Genomic DNA, 21685 nt, shown 5'->3' on the forward strand with positions numbered 1-21685 from the left:
GCAAAAGTTAAACAAATAGGCTGCACAAAAGCATGTTTCCTTATTTTCAAAGACATGTAGATACGCAAAGAACAATTCTCTCTATCTCTTGCATATGCTGTCACCAATTATAAATCGCAAGGTCTAACCCCAGATCACACATTGATTGACATTGGCAGCCGAGTCTTCAAAAAAGGTATGAGTTACGTAGCCTTTTTACATCTCCATAAAATGCAGACATTTCTTGCATCCTAGAATACAACAGGCTACATGCCCACTACACCCCATCTAGATATGTAGCCTGTACCTCAAAAAAGAAAATCTTTAAAAAGAATGCCTATACAAACAGAACCTATACCAAATCTCCAAGCAATACCGCTGAAAAAAAAGAACAACTGATACTCCATCATAAAACACAACCACAAAACTCTCTAGTCCCAAAACAACTGCACATCTATCAGAAAACAAAGAGACTAAAAAACAACTGCAGGCCTATCGAAGGATACAGAGGCACAACTCTCTGGTCCATTTAAATTCAGCAACACAACTGAAGTAAATTGCTATGGAAATGTCACGACCAATCTTCTCTTCCAATTGCCACCAATTGTTCACCACATTTACTTAAACGGCTCAGACCAGTTGTGTTTGCAAATGCTCCTCCTTCATAGAAATGCCACAAATATTTCTGACAGCACTTATAGTGTCTCTTATTTAAGGCAAAAATGTGACTACTGTACAGCAATGGTAAAATTCACCATAAACACACAGGAAGATCCACACGAATTACTAATGGACTTAGTACTAGAAACCAAAAACATGCCTATACGTGAAATCTTCCAGATTTCATACACGTCGAAACATACATGCACTCTCTGCAACCACGTTTCACAAGAGCACACCCCTAATGAACGATTTATCTATGCATGCATAACAATTTGTGAATGCATTGCATGCCACCAGCTTCTGCAGAATGCAAATCATGGCATATTATGATTTTTTTTGCAATTCACACAATCGGTCCACCACACAAATAAACTCCCATAGCCAATATGTCATACTAATGCTTCTAAGGTACAATGCAGATAGTACCAAAAATAACTGTAAGATTACAGGCTTCACTCACAGCCAAGTATCGCTTGGAAAGAAAACCTTCACAACAGTAAGTATAGTATACCACACTGGTGCCACAACCACTTCAGGTCACTACACTGCATATGTCAAGTGGTTGGTTTGAATATAACGATACCTCTGTTACACTTAAACATAGGTTACCTGAAAACTTAACAAATGCCTAATTAATATTCCTTCAACCAAAATGTAGTCACTCAACTATAGCACAATTAACAGTTAGAATACGCCAGCAGGTATCTAACTACATCCATAATACTACAATAGTACTTTTTAAAGTCAATCTAGTTAGATTACGCCAACAGATATCTAACTACTTGAAAAACACCCTTGATTTCAAAGCACTTCAAATACGGCATCTCAATTCTTATATGACAAAACATCTTCCAACCTCTAATGTAGATAGAATACACCAACAGGTATCTAACTATTTCAAGCATTCTCTTAATCACAACATACTTCAAACAAACATACTATCGCTCACATAACTGTAATACTTTTTTTTATCCAGTACGGATTTCTTTTTCTCAATGACCCAATGATTATGTAATGTCAAAACAACAGCAGTGTGTCATACACTAATGTTGTACCAAACATACTACAATATGATATGATATTTTATTATATCTTTAGTACTTAAAATGTACTGTTTATGAGGGTCTAAAAAAGAAAATGTATACTTAAAACTGTATATTACTACAGCTCTTGAACTACCATACTTTACCAATTGTACTGTTTGTTTCCCACAGAAAGGAAACCAGAGATTGCAGCTTCATAATGACACAACAGTAAGTGACCACAGCAATTATAATAAACTACATATTCTCTGAGCACTATCCTCAATTGAACTGCAATCATAAGTACCATATACAGTTCAATTCCATCCTTCCTCCATATTACAAGCACTTTGTATTCCCACTACATTTCCAACAATTACTGTACACATATTGCTGATATGGTGATTCTGGCCATACTCCTACTACATTACCTATAATTACTATACACATAATACTACTGTGGTGGTTGTACCCAGTGCAAATATTCTTGTGGCCATAGCCTTTGGCCATGCCTCCCAGAATCTGTCCACTGAGCACAACACAATTAACTTTATAACAGGTACGTACTATACACAGTCAACTAATAAAACTCACCCTGACCCCCCTGCAAACACAGGGATGTCCGTGAACAACGAAATAGACTGCAGGCTCTGCAGCATTTCTGAACACTTTTTTCACCTATGAAAACATCTCCACATAACCTTCATTCCACTTCCCTGCCATTTCTACGCCCTCTTCCAGCCATCAAATAACCCCAAATGTCTTTTCCAAGCCGCCCGTTCACAGCGATGTCCGTGAACAGCTACGGCACCTGCCCGGCCCTTTTCAACCTAAAAAAACAGCCTCATATCATCTTTTTCTACTTCCTCACCCTTCCCACCAAATGACCCAAAATGTGTTCTCCAGAACATTTGCCCACTGCGCTGTACGCGGTCAGCTCCACCTTTCTGCGAATCCAACATGGCAGGCGCTCCCAAAAATATGACCCATCTCAAGCTTTTCACCATCCAATCGGCGGGTGTGTCTTATGTCCGTGGACCTCACGCCACCCTCTGGACTAATCAGTGGCCCGTCCGCAGACTGATCAGCGAAGTGAAGCCACGGACTGAACCCAGATATCACTAATATCTTTTTACCTACTTTTTGGTCATTTTAATAAACAAAACTGGACGAATTTACTCCAAATTTACAAAAGCATGCTTTTGCGACCAAGCCGCCGCTCCTGCCACACATTTGGTGAAAATCTGTCCAGCGGCTTGAACTGTAAGTGTGAGCACATTTCTTTTCTCCATTGCCTCTATGGGAAAACCCACACATTTTGGGACCCCCCCTATAACTTTGCCCCTCCTTGATGAAACCTCACCAAACTTTGCAGGATCGATCTGACAGGGCTATATACTTTGTTTGCAAAGTTTTGTCTGGGGGGACCAAGTTATAAGCCGCCCAAAAAGTGCTCTTCCTATGGGTTTAGTAACTTAAGCATTACTACAGGGCCGCTACTGCAGGCCCTGTAATATATGTACATATATATTTCCAAAAAAATATCACAGCAATGATAACAAATAGCATTTTTCATTGTTCGTCTAAATTTGATTTATATGATGAAGCTAAAAATAGATTTGTTATGAAACAGCATTTCAGAAGTTCCATGGCGCAGGTGCATATATTTCCTCGTGTGAATTGGGACATTTCTATCAGTTTCTATGTGAAATGTAAAGACGGTGAATAAAACCACCTAATACCAAGGCTTGGAGGGATGCTCAGACTCTTCTGCAACATCCTCTGCAGGTGAATGGTTCTGAGATAATTTTGTTATATCTATCCAGGTAAAGCAAACATTTCTATCATGCATACATTTATGAAGATTCTGATAAACTGTGTGAAAATTCTATGATACTGTAATGGTCGTGACATTTAGATTTTCAGTTCAGATATGAAAAAGAAATATTGAAAATTCCTATACAAGGCAGTTTTTGCCAACCATTGAAAAAAGGCACGCTTTACCATTAGCTGACACAACCTGACAGTGAATAGTACAATGGAATGGGAGAAAATGTATTTCATAGTACTAGGTTAATCTCCTCCCACACAGTTTATGCCATGCCCATCATTTCCTTCCCACAACGCAGACGTCTCCTCCCACATCCTGCTTATTCTTGAAGCACAAGGATCAACCTTCAACCATCTTACTATGCCCATTCAATGTCACTCAATGTCTTTTATAGGGCTATGTTTTTTTCTATATTTGATTGGGTTCTATAGCATTTTACCAACACAGTAAAATACCTCTTCATACAAAGTATAACATACACTGCTACAAACAGCGACCGTGGTATCCAGATTCGCTTTATAAGATCAGTGATTATGCTAGAATTCATTTACATTATTGCCTTATAAATTCCATCTGCCAACCTTTTACTTTCTCTGCATGTTAACTAATTCAAGGTGGCTTCAAATCCAACATGCAAGGTACATGCAAGATCTGACCAGAGGACAAACATTAGCCAGCTAACTTTACGCCCAGTTGTAGGACATTTCCCTTGTGGCAACTGTAGGGCATGCAAATTCACGAGTAAATCAACGCATTTCCAAATTGGTACAAAAAAATGGGACATAAGATTTCTGTCCAATTTTAAGACAAGTAATGTGATCTACTGTATTGAATGTCCTTGCAAACTTAGATACGTAGGTCAAACCACTCGCTCCATCTCCACCAGGATCAGAGAACATCGCTCGAGGATTAGATGCAGAAATCACACACTCCCCAGACGACCTCAAGTGGTGGGTGATTGATGTGGTCAAAAACAGCATTAATGTACAAAAACATTGTTATATAAGGAGGCAAGATGGATCTATCGCCTTGAGACCTTGGATAGAATGAAGGGTCTAAACGAGGAGCTACCATCTCGATACATTTAGGGTTAGAGTCCGTTTTCTGACATGCATTGTACCCACATATAGCTTCAGTTGTTTTGCATAGTATTTACTAACAGCATCAGCTGCAGTGTTGTCTTTAACCTCTATGTAAATTTAGCACTAGAGAGCTCCGCAGTACGATTCATGCACCTTCTCTATTGCCGGATATGGTTCCCTTGACAACCGCCAGTCACCTAAGGTAGCAATCCTTACGGCTGTGCAGGAGCGAAACCACGTCCATGCTTATTCACCCCTGGTAAGATAAGCTTCTTATCTAGTCGCACATATGACTTTGGGATTTACATACACGGGGCCAGCGGCACACACTGTATTTAACCACGTACACTTTAATTTAGATGGGATCGAACTGTCCAATGAGCCAAGACGCCACTATCCCAAGCTGCCGACAAGTTAAGCCGCGGCCCCCAAGGTGCTCCCCCTTTTTCAAGCTGTAACCACAGGTTCATCTATAGAAGCTGCAGCAAACAAATATGATGGCACTCTATATTGCATGATAAAGGTAGGCTTCCAGGCTTTATTACGCCACCTTTTCTAATGCGCACACACGTATGTGAGCCTACCTTTTTGTGATCCTGCGTATTTCAATACGCCTACTTGTAAATCTTTCTTCTATTCCATACAGAGGTGCATTCATGCACACGTGAGCATAGCGGTGCGATCGGTACCACTAGACCACGCACTCAACACTTAAGACTTTTTTTTAATTTTTTTTATTTTTTTTATTTCTTTTATTGATTTTATGCAAACAAAACAACGCAAACCAAACAAGCAGCATAATCATAGTAGTTCAATTACACATCAAGTTATCGTAGTCACTGCCCCCATTATCCCTCCCTCCCCCCGTGAGCCTATTTGTCAATCTCTTTCAATGTTTGGCACATGCGGCCGGGTTTCGTTCTCTTCAGAGTCCGTTGGATTTGATATTACTCCAAACAATTCTGTTATTAGCGTTTTCCAGGCCAATAGGGTGCCCACCTCCCCCTCATCAGCCCAGCTACTCGCATCTTGCCATGCCACCGTTTCAGCCTTCGCCCATTTCTGTAAGTCCTTCCACCATACATCCACCTTAGGTTTGTGGCATTTCTTCCACCCCATGGCGATCCTACGTTTCGCAAGCACATACGCCAGATTTCTCAGTTTCTCAATATGTTTGAGTTTCCGTGGCCTAGGGAACCCGCCCAGTAAGCAGGCCCAAGCCGTGTCTGTGACAGAGTAACCCCTTTATCGGCCAGTTTCTGCGCCACTTCTCCCCAGTAGCACCTAATAATCGGGCACGACCAAAACATGTGTGTCATGTCAGCATTTTCCAGGTTACATTTAGGACATACTTGTACTCCAGCGTTTCGGAACTTAGATATCCTCAAGGGGGTCATGTATGCCCTATGCGTTACATACAGCTGAATTTGTTTTAATCTGGCATTTCTAGACACTTTTTTGTGGTAACCCAGGGCACGCTCCCACATCCCGTCCTCCATCGGGGCCCCCACTTCCACCTCCCAGTCCAGTCTCAGGTGCGTCAAATCTTTCCCCACCTTAGCCATCACCATCTCATACAGTCTCGAGATCTCATGACCCCCTTCAGATATATCATACATTGTTTCCAAAACTGCATCTGGTTCTTCTATCAAAACTGTTTCTGGCCAGGTGTTCTTAATCATCCGCACCAATCTAATGTACGTGACATATTGACCCGTGTGTAGCCCCGCCTCTTCGTTGAGTTCTATAAACTCCTTAATGGATCCCTCTTGCCAAACATCGCCTAGCGTTGCCAGCCCCACCGATTCCCAGTAGGTCCTAACAATCGCCCTCAGCTGATCATCCCCTCCTGTCAAGGCAACCAGCGGTATCTGCAAGAGGCACGGGTATGGGACCTCCATTAGGCGACAAGCCCTACGCCAAATTTTCCATCCCAGCCTCAACATCGCAGGACGCCCCCTCATTTCAGTTTCGGACAGCCAGATCATTTCCTTCAAATAAAACGGGACGCAGTCCTGTCCAAGAACCCTGTGCTCAGGGGTCACTTCATCAGAAAGCCACTTAGCCACATATTGTAACTGTCCCGCCAAATAATAAACCTCAAAATGGGGCAGTCTGATACCTCCTTTTTCATAAAAGTTCTGCAGTTTCCAAAACGCAACTCTATTTCGGGTACCGTGCCACAGGAAATCCCTACACATGCTGTTCAATTTACTGAAAAACTTCTTGGGTATTATGTATGGGATATTACTAAAGTAATGCAGGAGCCTGGGCAGAACTACCATCTTGAGCATAGCCCCCCGCCCCATCATCGCCAAGGGCAATCCTGCCCAGAACTGCATACTGTTTCTAATTTTCTCGACGGCTACTTCCGTATTGTGTCTGTGTTCATCTTGTACCGTGTGATATATATCTACGCCCAAATAGCGAAAAGAGCTAGTTGCCCATGGTACCTGTAGCACCGGTAGTCCTTCTACAGGGATCCCCTTATAGCTACCTAATGGGAATATGACAGACTTTTGGGGGTTCACCGAGATGCCCGACAACTATGCATATCTTTCCATCACTTCAAGTATGTATAAGAGATTTTCTTCTGGGTATTGCAAGTACAGCAACAAATCGTCCGCGTACAAGGATAACAAGTGTCGTTCCCCTCCTACCTCAATGCCAATCGCCTCATACTGTGCCCTAAGGCATATTGCCAGAGGCTCCAGGGCCAAGATGTAAAGCATCGGGGACCAGGGGCACCCTTGTCTGGTGCCTCTGCCAAGTTGCCATCTTTCGGATATCACCGTTCCAGTTCGGACCCTGGCAAGCGGCTCACTATACAACATCTTGGCCCACCTGATATAGCACGGCCCCATTCCATACCCATACCCTTCCAAAGCAGCCAATAGCCATGACCACTTGAACAAATCAAAAGCTTTTACTGCATCTAGAGACACTATCGCCATCTCACCCTCGTTCTTACTACCCCATTCGACCACCCGGTGAAGTCGCCTATGGTTGTGTGTTATGTTTCTGCTCGGGACATAACCCGTTTGATCAGGATGTATGAGTCTACCAATCACTTTCCGCAATCGATTTGCTAGGACAGCCGTGAGAATCTTGCTGTCCTGATTTAACATCGACAGAGGCCTGTAGGAACTACATCTATGCTCCGGTTTATTGGGCTTGGGCAGCGGTATTATGATCGCCTCTCTGAGTGACTCAGGCAACCGTCCTATCTCAAACGCTTCATTCAGCATGTCCAGCATTGGGGGGAGGATTTCCTCTCTGTATACTTTATAAAATTCGCTGGGGAACCCATCTGCCAACTGCTTCACTACCTCTTCTAACTCCTCCAACGTGATTGGCTCATCTAACTCCTCCTCCCTCTCTTCATCGCTTATCTTGGGCAGCCCTGTGTCTTCTAACGTTTCGATTATCTTGCGCTGGTCGCCTATCTCATCATCTCCATACAGCACTCTGTAATATTCCACAAATTCTTTGTTAACCCCCTCTTGCGTGGCCACCTCATCTCCGTCCTCCCTAATAATGGTCCAAATCGGAGGCCGAGGGGTCTCGCTTTTGTATAGCCAGGCCAAAAGGCGGCCTGTCTTGTCTCCCCCCGCGTGCTGCCTCTCAACATATTTCTTATAATTGAGATTGCAGAGTCTTTCCCAATGCCCTGCACATTGTTGCTGTAGTTGGAGTACCAGTTCTGTGTCTACGTCATCGCTCTTCAACGTTGTTTCTAGCTCAGTTTCTGCCCTCTGTAGGTCAGCCAAGACCCCACCTTGTAGCCCTCTTGACTTAGCAATGGCCGCCCCCCGCATCACCACCTTAAAAGCTTCCCATAATGTGCCCGCAGAGTCAACACTTCCAGTATTCTCCTCAAAGAAGTTAGTAATCTCTTCCCTTATGTCTTATCTAAAGATTGGATCTTTGAGCGCCTCCGCTCGGAGGCGCCATGTAGAGATCTTTGCCCTCGGGGGGCAATATTGCCATCCGAGGATCAGGGGCGAATGATCCGAGAGGAACCTGGCCTTATATTCAATTTGAGTAATCTCGGATATCACATCTGCTGTAGCAAAGACGTAATCGAGCCTAGTGTGCAGATGGCGCGGGGCTAAGAAGTGCGAGTATTGCCTCTCAGTGGGATGTTTCATCCTCCACGCATCTGTAAAGCCAAAATCAGTTAGCAGCATCCGCAACGCTCTCGCCGCGGGGCTAGGCTTACCCACCCTGTCATCTGATCTGTCCACCACAGGATCCAACACACAATTAAAGTCACCGCCCCAGATCACCGCGGTCCCTATACACATACTAAGATTGGTACACAGGGCTCTGAAATATGCTGCTGTGTTTTGGTTGGGGGCATACGTGCTTACTATGCATACCTCCCTGCTCTCCACCAGCCACTGCAATATAGCCATCCTTCCATCAGTTTCAACCACCTCTTGTATCGATTTGAACGGGACATGCAGTGCCACCCAGATTAACAACCCCCGCGCATATGCAGAGTATGGCGAACCCACTATGGTCCCTTTCCACTTTCTCTTAACTAGGTCCAACTTCTCCCGCGTCAAGTACCTTTCCTGTAGTAATGCGATGTCTATTTTCTGCCTTTTCAGATACATCATGATTTTGTTTCTTTTCAGGTAGCTGTTAAGGCCCCTGACATTCCACGTTATTATCCTGAGGTCCCCCATAGGTCGTTAATAAGCACCCTCCCAATCCACCGTCGATAACGCCCCTTCATGCACCGCAAGTACAACAAACTGATTCCTCCAAATAGGCTCGAAACAAAACTTAAACTCCCCACACACACTCAACTTCCCATCCCCCAACCTTCTTCCCACCCACCCCTCCCCCAACTGAGAACACTACCCAGTCAATACTTAGGATAGTATGTACCTAAGTGTATGTTTCTGTTTGGGAATACTAATTGTAAACAATTTGTTTTATATTTTTCTGAACAACTGTTTAAAAATATTGGGATATTTTCTCTTTATATTTTAGGTCATTATTATTTCTATGTATGTAAATTGCCTATAGGATCCTCTATTTTATCTTCTAAATTGTACATATTTTGTTTCCTGAATTGTTTCTAATGTTTGTATTGTATGCAGTGTCAAATTGCTGTTTGAAGTTCATAAGCCTTGTTTAATAGGAATAAATAAGTTATTCTTGAAATCATTCAATATAATTGAGTGTGTTTAGGTCCTTAGGTTCCAAGGGACTGATATGAGGACATAGGGAGATGTTCTAATAATTAACATATATGTAGGAGCTCTTTATTCAATAGGGAGTCTAGGTTAGGACATCCCACCAGTTGAGAGACATATAGACCCTCTGTGTTATGTCCCTTACATGGTGGAGACAACCCATAATTAATATGAATACCGATTGAGCTGCGAGGCTCATGCCTGTCAGGACAACCCCCCCCCTTTTTTGTATATGGTCAGATCTATATCCCAGTCCTACAGTATCAGATCCAACGGTGGCTGAAGCTGATCGATTACCTCCTGCCATATGTTGTATTCCATGTTTTTAACACAAGCTTTCATTATTGTGTTCCTGACATCTCTCTCTCTCTACCTTTTTTGTATATCAACATTCCTCCACTCCATTGCAATGCATTGTTTTGCCAGAATGAGGATTAAGTCCATTAGTTTACTCAACATTTTATCTTACATTTTTTTGTCGGGTTCAGCGTCAGAATGCTTGCTTAAATGACTTTGGTATACGTCAGTTTCTACATCTGCTCTTTTACTCTATATCAGAATACTTTTATTTTACCACACCCCCACCACATGTGTAGATATTTGCCTTTTACATGTTTATACCTCTAGCAGTTCGGGTCCCGCATATGTGTTATTTTTTTATTTGCACAATAGTATCTTAGTCCATTCTTCATCTGAAAGTTGTTCTTCCAGATCAATTTCCATTTGCCCCTGATCCTGTTTATATTCCCCTCTTTGTGCTCTATCACTACTTTGTATAGCTCAGTTACCCTTTGACCTCCCATTACAAGACCTATCAAATCCATTTTTGTCTCATGCACTTTGGGTTTAGCTGGAAATTCAGGCCAAATATCCCTCACATGAACTCTCATTTTAGCGAATTCTAAAAGGTTTAGTCCCACATGCATTAGCTTAAATTTACTATAAATTATGAATCTGTCACCCAGATATCAATCTTCCACATCCCCATTCTAATCTTTTTGCTGCTGAGTATCTAATTTTCTTTTTATTATACCCCATGCAACAACTACCTGGTAGCATGTTTGGCTGATACATTACTTTACAGAGTGGTAACGCATTTGCTGCCACCAGACCTAGACAAGTCTGATTACTGCAATGGGAAATAGTTAAATTTCTTCCTTCTTTGTCCCCGTCAATTTAAGATATTTAATGGTTTACATAATTCTATGCTTGTGGCCATTACAACATCTACATCTGGGATCATACATTTTATAGTGCCTTCTTAATGGCTTTTGCTATTGCCTGAGCCTCGCCCATTGCTGTGTTCAAGAATGCTCTAAGATATAAAGGTTATAGTGAGAAAATGTGCATTCCTAGCAATCTGCCATTTTGTTTAATTGCAATATCATTGGAAGATTAACAGAAAGGCAATGCCCTTTAACCCCTACTTATATACTTACATGTTGCTGCAATTTCCTCCATCCAGGTTTTTTTGCACATACCTCATATCTTTCCTTACACTTCATGATTCCTAACCAAACATTTTACGACTTTGGTTTGGCTATGACTTCTAAGTTAAATATAAATACAGTCCGTTCTCAGTTATCACACCAGACGTTTTTATAAGGTAGCATTTGCTGAATAGCACCTGTTTTCTATGGCTTCTGATGTGTATTATGGGGTATTTTCAACACCAAGATAAAAACAAACTTAAGCTGGTTAGGTTAGGACCAAATGTGCAGGAATATGGAAAGTGACTGTGGGCTGTCAGCCATAAAGGCCAGCATTTAACTTTTAACTGCCAAACATTCCACTATGGTCTACAGAAAAATACAAACAACAATATTAACTGTGCCCTGTGTTCGAATGACAAGGCCAAAAGGCTACCAGCCCTATTCTCCACTACATTACTGCAGCACTGGAGGGCAGGTCGTTTTGCCAAAACAGTGCTGCTATAGAAACTGAACTCTGCAGTTTTTATTGAACACTGAACATTTTAAAGATGAAACTCGATTTTCACAGCAATTTGAATATATATTATCATGTAAGGTTAGACATTGATGGCATGGTGCAGGCGAAAACTGTATATTTATAATGTGAGATATTGGTGCAGGCCTCCTGTGTAAAGAGAATGCAACAAGTTAAAAAAGACAATTTCTGTTCATAAGAACTGACTTTAGTCTCTGCTGGGACACCTCAGAAAACTTCCCCATCTGATCAAAAGGTCAAACACCAAGGAGATAAGAAAACATATGCCCAGATGTTAGCATTGAAAGAATGTTACGTAATTTGATGTAAGGCTAGGTCAAAAAAAGCCAGATAGCCACGCCGCATCCAGTGTATGGAAATATGAAAGGGTTAATAATTAAGTGAAAAAGTATGCATGTCATTAAAAGGGTCTCATAGGATTATATGAGGAATTGTATATTGCTCAAAACTGGGAAACCATAATAGATACAGAGATGGTTCCGACTATTCTGCAAAGCAGAGAAAAGTCATATCTGTTATTAGGAATCCCCTCAAAATTCGACCTTGGGACGCAGAGTTAAGAGCTAAAATGTGATTGTAGCTTCCCAAAAAAAAGGTATGAATCGGAGAGTCAGGAATATGCTATCTTACTGAATCATATACCTGTCTATAAAAGCTCATGCTCGGAACATTCATTTTCTCCATAGAAATCATGAAAATCTATCATTCGCACATGCAACCACGTGCTGACACCCGACATGGGTCACTGCGACAGGTATGATACGACCGATTTAGAAATATGTGGGTTGTGACCCTTATCTGTAAATTGTAGAAAACTGTCATGTAGATATTATTTAAATTCATATCTGAGTTGGACAAAAATAAAATTTCAGATGGGTGGGGCAAGATCTCCCATAGATAGGGCCTGGAGACCTGGGAAACAATCAGATGAAAGGGACTAGGCCTTAGTAGGGGGAAGATGAAGAGATGCCTAATCAGGAGTATTGACCAATGAGCCGGCCCCTCATAATTTAGACATTTCTGGGGTGTGGTTAGGAGATTTCTAAAGTAGATGCACAGTGGGAAAATGTGACTGACTGAGGAGAAAAGAATGCAAGAAGGAAGGTGGAACTAAAATCAGAAGAGAACTGGGAGGGCCATCCATAACAAGAGGCAGACAGACGGATTGAGGCTGGGGCCATCCAGAACATAGACCAGGAGAGGCAGGAGAAGGGCTGAGCTTGGACTGTCATCCATTACCAGCTCACATTGCTTTCCATGAGATGACCCAGGATGCCTGATGTCTTTTCCTGTGCACAAACCAAGAGAAATGTAATGTAAGTACATACGTCCAACAGAACAAATCATTGGTGGGGATCTGTTTAAATTATATCTTCCTCCGATAAATGGGGTGGGCATACAGAAGTAAATCCCTTGCATTTCCTATTAATTAATAATTTAATTAATTCCCACTTAGTAAACAGACACTGGGGAGATCTTGGGGAAATTTGAGATCTTCAACATCTCTCCCAGTGTGACTTATGATATAGGGTCTCATCACGAGTTGGGCGGTATCCCTAATGGGATACCGCCCAACTTTAATTGCATGAGCGCCCAACTGTCTGGCGGTATTATCATGGGGGCTAAACGTTACTCTCCATACATTGTTGGCACAATTACTGTGCGGTAATACCGCTGGTGGTAATTGTGCTGATAATTGGCATTTTCCCAACATGTTTGCCCACAGATCAGAGCAGGGGGTAAACACGCCAGACTCAAGATTGGATGGAGTGGTAAATGCAGAAGTAGCCCTGTTAGCACCGCATTTAAGGGCTACTGCCCAACTTGTGATGAGGCCCATAGTCATTAAAGTAATTGTGAATCATCTGTTATCCTTTTGCCAACGCTAAAGGGAAGGGGTGCATTTGTTCAACACTCCCTGAACCTGCATAAAAGCTGAGGGGGTTTTAAATCATAAACTGAATCTGTTGGTATGTGCTGTGCAGAAAAGTGTCTCCAGGGTGAAGTAAACAGAAAATAACTGATTTAATAACACACTCCCTCTACAGAGAGTGAGCAAGGAACTCCAAATTGAAAGAAGGGAATAGTGGCAAAGGAAGGGTTTCATCATCTGTTGAGAAAAGTCTGTTATTAAAAATGTATTATGCTAGCACAGTGCTAGAAATGAGAAGTGCACAGGGAGGTCATACATAGATAGCGCTGCGCATTGTTATTTCTTATGCACAATAGAAATGCACTACATATATTTATGTTAAGCCACATACCAATTACACAGTCACATAAAATTGTCATGTCATGTTCTAGGGTGCTGCATTCATTATCCATACATAAGGGGTATTCTTGTGAGTGACCCAATCATCTGAAGTATTCTCCAGATCTGTTTTTCTCTTTACAAGTGACCAAGGGGGACTAGAGATCCAAACTGAAACTATACAAGTTGTTGAGTTTTAGAAATTCTGTGATTTTTCTTTTTGAAAACCAAACTGGTGTTTTCAATTTATTGGTATTTATATCATTGTTAGGAAGGAAACAATTTGTGCAACGGAGTAAGGTGGCGTGCCTCTTGATAATTATTGTGTATATAAGTTTTTTTTTACATTGATTAAAGGAAAATAAATGATATTCTCTCTGCACACTGGCCTGGTTCATGGCTTCCCTATTTCTAAGTGTTGAAAAGAGAAGTCTTTAGGCACTTGAAGAATAGGAGATGGCTGTCTTGGTCAGTACTATGTTTGCTAAGAACTGCTAGAACAGAACAGAACACCTGCTTGTAGTTATCCATGAAATAGACACTGTTTCTTTTGCTGAGTACCATAGCAACTGGAGATACTTTGTAAAGGAAACACTCTAAAAAAAAACAAGGATCACATCACGGAAGTTGTTCACTGTATTATGTGCAGGGCACAGCTTCTTTCACGTGTGAGCTAAAGCTGACCCAGCCGCAAAAGCATACACACATATTATTTGCATCCTAGGACTTGCAGTTATAGATTTATAATGGAAAAACTACAAGCCACACAACACAAAGAAAAAGACATGGCAGGGCTGAGCATTGCTTGCCTGACATGGGCTATGAACGCAAGAAAAACAGATAGTGTACAAAAAAAACCTTGTTTATGACCCTACATAGGTAGAGTCAAACTACAGATTAATTAGAGGTTTGGGGCAATAACAGTAATAGATAGGGATTTCGGACTTAAAGTGTACAGAGTAGTATGAAGGATGCATTGATATAGGACACTACAATGATAATTGCTTCTCGGCACAATAATGTGATGACTGCACCTGTAAGGACTTGCATGCTTGCCAGAGATTAGGTTTAGCTATATGTTCCACATGAGAGAAAGGAACTTGTATTAGGGTAGCGCATTGCCTCTCTCTATACCAGCCCCAGTGGCAATAATCAGGGCACTACGATATCTGCACAATCAAGACAGGAAGTAGCTCAAAACAAAGCTCACACCGATTAACTTCATAAATGGAGGAGACAATCATTACCAATCTTGCACAGACAAACAAAAGAGCAAGTGAGTAACCTTTCATGCACAAAGTTCCGCCATGACTTCCCGCTCGACTTACCACGACCAGCAGCGTTATCACTTAGCGTCCCCCCCTTGTCCAGCCAACCTGTCAGCAGATATGCCTGGGTCTGTGGTGGGCTTCGCGAGGCTCTATTATATTCTAGGTAAAGACCTTTCTTGGGTCAATATGCCTGGGATTATACTAGGGTCTATCCTTTGAAATGTCTGTGTCTGTTGGTGGTGATATGATTTCATGTTGGATGATCTATAATCATCTTTTAGGGACTATGGGGAGGGAGTGTGTGCATTTATGTTAATCTTATAAAGGGCACCAAATGTGGGCATGTTGGATTTATGTGCAAGCCCCTTGAGCATCACAATTTGAGCAGCACAATCCTATTTGCATGCACATTTGTTGTAGGCTATATAAGGTGTGTGTCATTAAAGCGGAAGTCCTCTCAAAAATATCATCTAGAAATATTGGCCATAATTATAAATATATATTTATATTTGTTTTTTCAAGTTTCTATGAAAAACTAGGTGGAAATGTGCCTCCAGGTCCTGCTTTTAAAGGGCTTGGAGGCATCCATTGTCTATGCTGAACCACAATTATGTGTTATATTAATTCTCTGCTCTCACAGCAGTAATCAAGCAAGCGCCCCCTACTGGGAGCTGGAGCTTGTTACTGCCGGAGAGCAAACAAGCATTGGCAAAGCCAACAGTTTTTGGCTGGTGCATAGGTACTACATAGGTATTTGCCAGGCACTGCTTTGATATGCCCAGGTACTCACACCAGTTATGAGCAGATAGTACCATTACACCAGTGCCTAGCAAACGTCGATCCCATGCCTACAATACAGCTAAAGATTTAAAAATACTCGTTTTTAACAGGAATGCCATTGAAGAAACAGATGCAAGAATGCATACACTGCTTATAAGAGATTTGACAGAAGGAACACTTGGGTAAAACAGATTTATTACATCTGGAGCAGGTTTAGAGACCTAAGCTACTCCTCACTGACGTGGCCCAATAAGGTCGAAGCATGTTTTGGGATGCTTGTGGACTCGTGCAGAAGGGATGTGACCAAGTATTTTGGGCTGGGCTGCCCCTTTTGGGGAGGGACCATGCCTGATTTGCATATGGTATTTCCTCTTTTGTAATGTCTTGGCAGGTGAAGAACGATGGTCTGCAGAGTTGTTGAGAGAAATGCCACAGGTTAAGATTAATTCTAGACCTTCCAGTCATCACCCCTTTTGTTTTGCTAAAGCTGCAATTAGGGAATTCACTTTTAGAAGGCTGATCGGTAAGCAAAGAGATGGACTCAAGGAGATCCTGGTGGGATGTGTTTGAGAAGGGAGGGGCCAGTTGTGGGTGACAATGGCCATAGGCATTAGCTAGGCCATTGTCACCCACAACTGGCCATGTGTGAGTTATTAACTAAACAACACCCACAGGCTCTGTCCCCCTCCTCACATCTCAGCTCTCTCCTACCTTCAATTTCCCAAACAAATGTTTCAGCTTGTATGTGCTTTTAGAACCACCTAATAGCGTAAACTAAAAACAACTGAATTAAAGGATCTGATACATCACATTGAGTCTCATTACGAGGCTGGCGGTACGGCTGCCGCTGGTACACATTTTTTACCGGAGCCCAGAAATGGCCAATTACCGGGTCATTACGGCCTTGCCAGACCCGGTATTTGCCCAGTCCTGGGGGCCGGAAAAAATTCTTCCCCATTCCCATTTGAGCCCCATTCAATGGGAATGGGGAAGCCGGATGCACAGGCAATGTTTACAAGCACAACTCAGAGTTTGCCAGTCCGGATACAACGGTTCCCGGCAAGCTTATCGGTAGCGTTGTATCCGGACCGGCAAACTCGTAATGAGGCCCATTGTCTTCTTGATAATTTAAATGTTACAGGTTCACATGAGAGAAGTGTAAATTGTACACTGGGGGAATTATTATGATGGGCAATATGATGGATATTTCATTACCAGGTGGAACTCCAGAAGAGTGTGCATCAATTTAACACAAGTATTTCCATTTTACAGTGTGTTAAGCATCTCCTTATTTTATCAACTTTATGCAACCTGTTTCTCTACAGATATTTTTGATTACAACTCCCGGTATCCCTCACCGTTTACTAGGCCGGCTAGGGCTAATGTGAGTTGACATCCCAAAAAGTCTGTAGAGTCAAAGGTTGCTGCAGCCCCTACTATACTGAAATACGTTGTTGTCTGTTCTCTCTGGCTCTTTCTCCCTCTTGCTCTCACTCTCTCGCTCTCTCCCTTTCTGTCTTTCTCTCTGACATTATCTGTTTTCCCAGATAGCCTATTATTTTTTATAAATCAATTCTGGAGTGGTGGGCACTCCACCACTGAGTCCCACCTCTCAAAACCAGCATCCATTAGAATATCCAGAATTGTCAGCATATCTGCACAGAAGAGTTCTGGGCTCGGTGTAGCCAGGGATCCATCAATAACCTGTAGGCAGACAGTTTAAATGTACATTACAGATAAACAACCAAACATAAATGCAAATCACATGCAAAAGGTTATACTTTATATATGATATATAGAAGCAGAACAGAAGTAAATGAAAACATTGTTAAGATAATTGTTTAAAAATAAATGAATATATAATCTTAATAAACACTAACAATTTGACCAAGTTCATCATATGTTAAAATGGCCAAATGCACGACACTAAATTGGGAGAGGAAATATAGACTAAATTTGAGTTGCCATGCTTTCCAACCATTAGATTATCGAGATTGAGTTGAGCAGTGAATCGAAATATTTTCTGCAATGTTACCCAAATCTCCCCAAATGAACAAACACATTTACAATAAAAGATACAGTGTTTACAATCAGCAAAACTATCTTTACAGGAGCAGCAAGAATTTAGTAAGTTAGGAGCAAATCTTGATATACGTTTAGGAGTAGGATAAACTCTATTCAAAATTTAAAAAAGGCAGTTTGAGTGAGATTAGCCGCTTTGGAAATCTTGAAAGTTTGTAATTGGATTTGTTCCCATGTATTAGATGTGTATTGAACAGCAAGATCATTAGCCCAGCCGTTGGTGAAAGAATGATCAGTATGGGCAAGATTACAATTGGAAATAAGGAGTTTGTAAATTGGCTTTTATCTTATTTCTTCTAATTGGAAGAGCTTTGAACGCCTGTCCTATGCTTCATTGTGGAATTATCTTTGTTATATGCACAGGATTGAAAAGGGTTGTACCGTTACTATTGGAGATGTACCTAATTATAATCAAAAATGGAATCCTGTTTTCTTAATATCTTAATACATCTTCATTGTAACTTCTCAAATATATCATATTACCACATGTACCCCCCGTTCTGTGTCTCTCATTGTCCTTTATGTTGTATTTCCTTTGAATTAATTTGTTTTCAATGGCCATATAGTTTGTGTCAATCACTTTTATTAATACTAATTACTTCTGCAATGAATGTGTATTGTATTACCAATGTAATGTTTAATTTTTATTTATAACCTTGATACACCACTTTGACTCTTTTAAATTGTTAACAAAGCATTTGTATTTATTCAAGATTATTTGTTAGGATTATATTTATAACTATTTTAACTGCTGAATTTAACTTGTTGTTCTCATTCATCATAAATGCTTCATAAAAAACGTATTTAACAAAATAAATGCCCAAATGTGCGACACAAAATTGTAATTCCTTCCATTTAGTAGTCTATGTCTAACAGAAAGGGCAATGGATGAAACCATTTAGTGGAGAGGAAGTTGCTTTATCTCAGAACAATCAAAAATCACACTAGTCAAGAGTATGGATGATGTTCTATGCTTCATTCATAAGTGACGACTTCAATATATTTCTTACCTCTCTAGAGGTTATAGGTGCCTACTTAGGAAGTCCTAGTGGCTAGCCCACTGCTACAATGGGTGTGCTTTATGTCAATCAACTGCAGTAATCTTAATACATCAATTATTTATTATTTATTTCATAAAGTGACTACAAAAAGTGCTTGTTTATAAATACAACTATTACCATAACATTCATATAGCACATTGCTAATTTCACAACATATACTGTGTATATAATACCAATACAAAAATTAATACAAAAGTTAAAAAGTGCTTATATGCGATAGGGTTTGGTGGGAATCTCTGACAGTTATTCTGAACTATTGTTCCCGTTTCAAATTTCCCCTGTTAATATATAATTGAACATTCCCCTTGCATGTGTTTGTACAACACTCCTAATGGCTTGTATGAACATTTACTCCCTATCTAGAATACTAAAGTGTTGCCTAATGATATTGCAGCCAACAAACGGATATGTTACCAAATCGGTCTGAATATAGTAACGTGCTGAATGCCTCTATAAAGTATAAGGTGCCTACTAGCTAAATATATTTTTAGTTTTGCTGGCTGCTTTCAGATAGAGCTGGTCTCTTAATTTGAATGTGCACTCGTTTTGGCAAGGTCTTCGTCTTCATCAGGGCATAACTTCCTTAATATTGCAATACAAAGACATAAACTGGAATGAATGTCTATGACATAAAACTATTTGTTAGCACAATAGTAGTGGACTGGTATAGTTACAATTGGACTCTGGTGTGAAGTACCTGTTTACTGTGGTACTCTTCTGGGCTTGGGGTAAAACTAATGGCTTCTGGGCTATGCTGAGACAGCCTTGAAATAAGATTACACACCCAGTCTTGTTCTGACCTTATAGTAACGTATGTAGATTTCTGTTGAGAGAAAACATTTGTATAAGGTGTAGGGTAAAAGTAATCACTAGCACACTGCTTCATGCTGTGTTTATGGTTATTTGAAAATGGAGGATGGCATAGCTCCCGTTGGTTTCAGGATCACTGGGTGCTCTTTGGAGTTACTGTGCATATATACTTTAATGTACACACTGTATTTTATTTATGGACTATCCATAGTCATAGTGCTCATACACAGCGTCTCTCCTGATGACTCTAAATTGTTAACAGTGTTGACAGTTTTTTTACTTCTATTGTGCTAAAAATTGACACAATACAGAGTCCCCTATATGACCTACTCCCACAGCTTACATGGCAGTTGGGATGGGAAGGCATTTCCTCAAGCTTCAAGCCCAGTATTTTTCTCTGCTTTGCCCCCTGAGAAGTCAGTATGCACCCGGTGGGCAGGCGAATTTGATAAAATGAACAATTATTTTGCCTGTGGTAACTTGAGGTAATCACACAACAGGTTTTATGTCTCTTATTTTTAGTACACGTATGGTTAAAGTGGGGCAAGACAAATGACTTAAATGGACTAAATGGAAACTTTAAAACTAAAGAGGAACTTATATATAAAACTGTGTCAGGAAGGGCTAACACAATAAGTGGTTCTAGGGTTCTGATTCTCCCAATATCTTCCAAGTGTTGGCCAACACAAGAGTTCAATTATCCTAATCTCTATATGTTTTGCCCTATTGCGTATTACAATCAAAACTAATAAATGTTCCTTGTAAGGTTTATTCTACTGATACTCACAGTTCGGTCAGCGCTTCAGCCTCTCTGCTGTTACCACATGTCTTAGGCCCTCTCCCAGGTACTCTGTTGCACAGTTTTCCCTTCTTAATCTACTCAGGGGTCTTGCAATATTCACTCATTGGCTCTTCCTGCTCTTATTTCGTCAGGGTTAGTGGGAGATGTCTACAGTTATCACATCAGGTCTCTCCTGAAGCTTAAGTTTTTCAGGATTCACAATATATCCATCCAGGACCTTGGGTTTCAGGATTCATGACATGGCTCTCCCCGACATGGGTATCTGAATTCAGGACACGTCCGTTCCTAGACGTTTGGGTTTCAGGATTCTGGATATGATCCTCCTGGATCTGAGCTTTAAAGGGTATTTCTACCCCCTTATTCAAGGTCCTTTTCAGGCAGCTGATACTCTCATTCCCTCCTGCCAAGGGCCTCAGTCTTTCCCTATTGGTCTCTGAGAGAAAACCCTTGTTTTACCTTTCTAATTACGCCGAGGACATGAGGGGGCTGCTGTTGTGCCTTCATGGTCAGCCTTTCTCCTCCAGGTCTTCCAGGGTTTAGCAACTCTCCACCTCCCCTCCCAATCTTACCATGCTTGTACTGCCTTCCTCCAGGCAGTAATTCCCACAGTCTTCTTCTCTTCGGAAATATCCTCTTGTAGTATGGGAGGATCAGCAGGTATCTCTGGTTCCCTTGCGGTCAGCTTTTTTCATACCCCTGAGGCTGTGGGATATTTTGTATGGCTCCCTCTGATTGTTTATTACCTAATCGCTTTCGTATCCCTCTTCATGTTGATTATTCCTTTCAGGATTTTTTATTTCCCTAATTATATGACTACTACATATTTTCAGTGTTTGGTTGATGGAGTTAAGGTTTCTATTAGGCTTTAAAAAG

General features: G+C 41.2%; 1 protein-coding gene across 3 annotated transcripts in view; it reads right to left on the reverse strand.

The window, feature by feature from the left end:
* Positions 1-21685, reverse strand: part of ALS2CL (ALS2 C-terminal like) — a 757501-nt gene that overhangs the window by 568119 nt on the left and 167697 nt on the right. Inside the window, exon 2 of one of the 3 annotated variants that reach the window (XM_069647088.1) lies at positions 17667-17761. The exons of the other annotated variants lie outside the window; for them this stretch is intronic. The gene's annotated coding sequence lies outside the window, so the exon portion shown is untranslated. The remainder of the gene's footprint in view (positions 1-17666; positions 17762-21685) is intronic. 3 annotated transcript variants of the gene reach the window in all.

This window comes from Ambystoma mexicanum, chromosome 2q (genome assembly GCF_040938575.1).
Source record: "Ambystoma mexicanum isolate Mex_15411 chromosome 2q, UKY_AmexF1_1, whole genome shotgun sequence".
Lineage (NCBI taxonomy): Eukaryota > Metazoa > Chordata > Amphibia > Caudata > Ambystomatidae > Ambystoma > Ambystoma mexicanum.